The sequence below is a fragment of the Grammomys surdaster genome, unplaced genomic scaffold (genome assembly GCF_004785775.1).
Source record: "Grammomys surdaster isolate TR1022 unplaced genomic scaffold, NIH_TR_1.0 61, whole genome shotgun sequence".
Lineage (NCBI taxonomy): Eukaryota > Metazoa > Chordata > Mammalia > Rodentia > Muridae > Grammomys > Grammomys surdaster.
The window spans coordinates 4,967,825-4,973,206 of NW_021604563.1; the positions used below are offsets into that span (position 1 = coordinate 4,967,825).

Here is a 5,382-nt window from a genome sequence, read left to right on the forward strand (position 1 = left end):
AAACTTTAATGTTACTTTTACATTTTACTCTTTTTCTCTTTTGGTAACCTGAAATAACTTAATGGTGCTCATGTTCTTAGTAACTATTAACTTGAAGTACTTGGAGCACCAAGTGTTTCCACCTGGATAAAGACTTATGTTCAAAGTTTCCTCTCTTCCTTCCTTCCTCCCTCCCTCCCTCCCTCCCTCCCTCCCTCCCTTCTTTCTTTCTTTCTTTCTTTCTTTCTTTCTTTCTTTTCATTTCTTTTTTTCTGGAGTTATATACTCTTTGACATAAAAGAAGGACTATAATATGTTGAGTAATATGTGTTGAGTAAAGTGTAATTCAGTAAGCATTTTATAGGTTTTTAAATTACATTTTATTTCTTTGTTTGTACATTCTTCTCTCTCTGTCTCCACATTTGCACATTCATGTAGCATACTCTTCATGTACAAGTCAATTGACTACTTGTGAGAGTCATTTCTTTTCTACCCTATGGGTCCCAGGTATCATACTTGGGTTATTAGGCTTGGTGCATTTTTTCAGATTAACCATCTCACTAGCTCTTAGTAGGAATTTTAATAATTATACACAACTAATGTGGTGTGGTTTGAATAGTAATGAACCTCACAGTTTCCTATGTTGAACAATCAGTTGATCTGGTGGCATCGTTTTCAAACCTGGTCGAAATTTTAGAACATGGTGCTTAATTAGAAGAAGTAGGCCAGTAGATCATGCCTTTGAAAATTATACCTAGTCCTCAGTTTCTTCCCTTCCTCTGCTTCCTGGAGACTATACATGAAGAGCCTGGTTTTGGTGGGATGGTGTTTCGTGGCTCTAGAAGTAGTTATAGGGAGGGGCAGTGGGTAAATATGATCAAAATAACTTGTATGGAATTTTCAAAAACTAATATATATATATTATATTACTGAAGAGCTCATTCTGCAGCATGACTCTTCTGCCATAATATTCTCCCAAACATGTAGCATCATATAACCATGGGCTGATCCCTTTGTAACTATGAGCGCAAATCAGTCTTTTATCCTTTATGTTGTTTCTATAAACTATTTTCTTACAGCCCTACAAAACTTAGCTAACACGTGTAGCAGGATGGTTTCCTGATGCTGCTACATTATTTGCAATAAGCATGATGATTGGGGAGGAGCTAATGTGGGAGGAGTGAAGAGAGAGAAGGAGAGGAAGAGGAGAGAAGAAGAGGAACTAGCAGGAGGGGAGAGATGTAGCAGCCATGGAGAACTACACATGGGTCCAGAACAGTCCTGGGTAACAATTTATATCTTAAGGTTAGATATTGGGAAACAACTCTAATTGCTTGGGCATCTTGTTAATTGAGCATTTCCAAATATATAAATATTAGATAGCCATTAAACATTAAGAGTCTTCATTCTGCTGGGTACCAAGGAATGGTGGGTATTATCTGGTCTTAGCCATACATTGTGGGCAGCGTGGTGGATTGGCTGATCTAGCCACTATGATGTTGTCTAGTGGGTGCCAGGACCGCCACTCTTGGCCTCTGGTCGTGTCTAGTCAGGAATATGGTGGCTCCTTAACAACAAGCCAGACCAGACGCCACCTTTTTAAATATTTCCCTCAACAAATGTAGCTAATATAGCTAAGATTTTGGGATTTTGGAAGGGAGGTTTACAATTCTTTAACAAACTTTAAGTCCTGTCAAATTTTTTAGATATATACCATGAGAACAGTAAATGCAGACTATCTTTTTGTTCCTGCTTTATTGAATTGAATTTATTGAAGTTTGTTTTAAAAAAATGGCTGTTTCAAGCTCCAGCTGTGTTTAGTAGCTTTGAAATGCACAACAAATTTTACTCTACTCCTATTTAGTTCCTGGACCTATTCTTCTCATTAATCAACATGCTGCTACCATTAGACATTTGATTGAATGTTATTTCTGATAACAGTCACTTTTTCCTATATATTAACTTTTGAAATCTCACAGAAGTCAGAGTCTCAACATTGAAAAACTCCCTTTGAAGCTTTATTTTCCTCTACAAGACAAACTACCTTTGTGAATGCATAATCTGAATGCTATACTTACTTTGTATTCATTGTTTACCAAGATGTACTGATTTGTATAAGCAGAGTGGCACATTGGGATGAAAGTCAGGAAGACATCATTTAATGTTGGACTTTGTCTTAGTTTGTGTTTTACTGCTGTGAGAAACACCAGGACCAAAACAACTTGAAAAGGATAGATTTATTTGATTTCAGGTTACAGACTATCATGAAGGGAAGTCAGGGAAAGAACTCAAGATGGGAACCTTGAGTCAAGAACTGAACAAGACACTATGGAGGAATACTTCTTCCATGATTTGTACAGCCCACTTTCTTATACAACCTAGAACCACCTGGCAGGTCAGGTCAGGGCAATCACTGGCCTGGGCTGTCCAGCTTCAATTATTAATCAAGAAAATGCCCCACAAGATTTCCCACAAACCAGTCTGATGGAGGCATTTTCTCTAATGACAGTAGCTCATGTCAATGTGACAAAATATTAACCAGCAAAAGCGTTGTCATTTATTAGCTATATAACTTTAAAGATTTCACACTCGAAGATTCACTTTCTTCTTTATAACTTAAGAGCCTAAATAAAGTTCCCTCTTCATATTTCTTTTTCCATTCTATGATCCTATGATATAAAGGGTTGAATAGGACTCATCCATCTTCCTCCTTTGCTACAAAAGTCTCAAGTGCTTATTGCATGTTTTGCTCTCATCTGTGGTTTATATTTACAACTACATTTGATGTGACATAAGAAAAACTTTTTTTTAAGAACTTAAATACAACATGCCATATTTAGTAGGTAATTAGTAAATAAAGAATAAAATGACATAGTTTTTTTTTTCCTTTCAGAGTCTATTCTTTTTCCATGACCAAGGCAACTCTTATAAAGGAAAACATTCAATTCTACGTTTGCTTACAGTTTTGGAAGGTTTGTTTTTTTATCATCATGACTGAGAGCATGCATATCATTGGATCAGAAGCTGAAACCCACATCCTGATCTGTAGGCAAGTCACACAGAAACTGAGATACTGGCCTGGTGTGGGCCTTTGAAACCTCAAAGCTTTCTCCTTGTGACACATTTCTTTCAACAGAGCTTTCCTTCTTCCAACAGGGCCATACTTTTTAATCCTTTCCCAACAACTCATCAGCTGGGGATCAAACATACAAATGTATAAGCTTATGTAGGACAATTAAATTTAAATCATCATCTCCAACAAGGAAAGAAAACTAAAGAAAAATTTTTCTTATGAAGATATATGTAAATATTATCAATAAAATATTTGCAAACTGAATCCAAGAACACATCAGAGAAATTATCCTCCATAATGAAGTAGGTTCCATCCCAGAAATTCAGGGATGGTTCAATACATGAAAATCAATAGATTTAATCCACCATATAAACAAACTGAATTAAAAGAAAAACACATTATCACCTCACTCCATTCAGAAAAGGCCTTTGCTAAAAATCCAATGCTCCTTCATGATAAAACTCCTGGAGAAATTAAGGATACAGGGGACATATCTCAAGCTTGACCAATAAGGATGCAGATGCTCATAGCCAACCATTGAACTGAGCACAGGGACCCCAATGGAGACATTAGGGGAATGGTTGAAGGAGATTAAGGTCTTTATAACCCCATAGGAAGAACAACACTATCAACCAAATAGATCCCCCCTCCTAGAGCTCCAAGGGACTAAACCACCAACCAAAAAGTATACATAGAGGGACCCATGGCTCCAGCTGCATATTTAGCAGAGGATGGTCTTATCTGACATCAATGGGAGGGGAGGCCCTTGATCCTGTGAAGGCTTTATACTCCAATGTAGGGGAATGTTAGGGCAGTGAGGTGGGAGTGGGTGAGGAGGAGCTCCCTCATAGAAGCAGGGGGAATGGGGATGGAATAAGGGGTTTGTGGATGGGAAACTGGGAAAGAGGATAACCAAAATCAACTTAGGGAGTGAGAAACTTAAAGCAATTCCACTAAAATCAGGAATAAGACAAGGTATTCCATTCTCTCTATACTTATTCAACATATTACTTGATGCCTTATCTAGAGAAATAAGACAACTGAAAAAGAACAAATAGATGCAAACTGGAAAAAAATAAGTCAAAGAATCTTTATTTGCAGATGGTATGATAGCATGTATAAATGATTTCAAAAATTCTACCAGGGAACTTTAACAGCAAATAAACACTTTTGGTAAAGGGGCTGGATACAAAATTAACTAAAAAAAATTAGTAACCAACCTATCTACAAATGGACTAAGAAAGAATTTGGAGAAAGAATATCCTTCACAATAGCTGAAAATAATATAAAATAACTTGGCATAATTCTAAACAAGCAAGTGAAATACTTGTATGACAAAAACTTCAAGTTTTTGAAGAAAGAAATTGAAGAAGATATTAGAAGATGGCAAGATTTCCTATTCCTGGATTAGAAGGATCAATATACCAAAAATGCCCATCATACTACAAGCAATCTGTAGATTCAGTACAAGCTCCATCAAAATGTCAACATGATCATTCATAGTACTTAAAAGGACAATTTTCATCTTCATATTGAAACACATACACATGTGCACACACACACACACACACATACACACACAGAGACACACAAACACACACAGGCATACACTCACACACACATACACATATTCCCTCAAAAAAATCCAGCATGTGTATCATCATATCTATGTGTTTCTTGTTCTTTTTGTCTCCTTTTCTCATATTCGTTCTGTCCTATTCCAGTTTGGTTCTTTTTGTTTTATCTTATTTTATTTATTATTCTTTTTTTTTTTAGGAGCCATGATCTTTTATTGGGGGAGGGTTCATCAATCCTTCTTGGCCTCCTCCTTCCTCATGGCTGCCAACACGTTGCTCAGCTCCTCCCGCTTTCTCTTGGCGCGGATGTGCGTGCCCACCCTCTTCTTGATGAACTTGAGTGCGCGCTTGTCCTTGGACACTTTGAGCAACTCCATGGCACGGCGCTCGTAGGGTGCGAAGCCGCAGACCTCTCGGATCATGTCCCGCACGAACTTGGTGTGCTTGGTGAGGCGCCCGCGGCGCTGGCTGTGTCTCGGCTTGCTGACGTTCTTCGTCACTTTGTGGCCCTTGTTGAGGCCCAGGGCCATAGGGTAACGCAGGGCCATAGCTGCTGCTCTACGATGGCGGCCAGGACAGGAAGACTATTTATTATTCTTTATAGGAGAGCCAGAAAGGGTATAGATTCATATGTGAAGGGAGGTGGGAATTTTCTCAGAGGCATTGTGGGAGGCAAAATTGGTTCAGAATACATGCCTCTCTGTCATGTCTAGAAGACAGTATGTCTCAGCAGGTGTCCTGGTTCTCTAGATT

The 5,382-nt window shown here is 38.2% G+C and overlaps 1 pseudogene; it reads right to left on the reverse strand.

The window, feature by feature from the left end:
* Window positions 1-4,859: 4,859 nt before the first annotated feature.
* Window positions 4,860-5,177, reverse strand: LOC114640753 (annotated as a pseudogene).
* Between the last annotated feature and the right edge of the window lie 205 nt (window positions 5,178-5,382).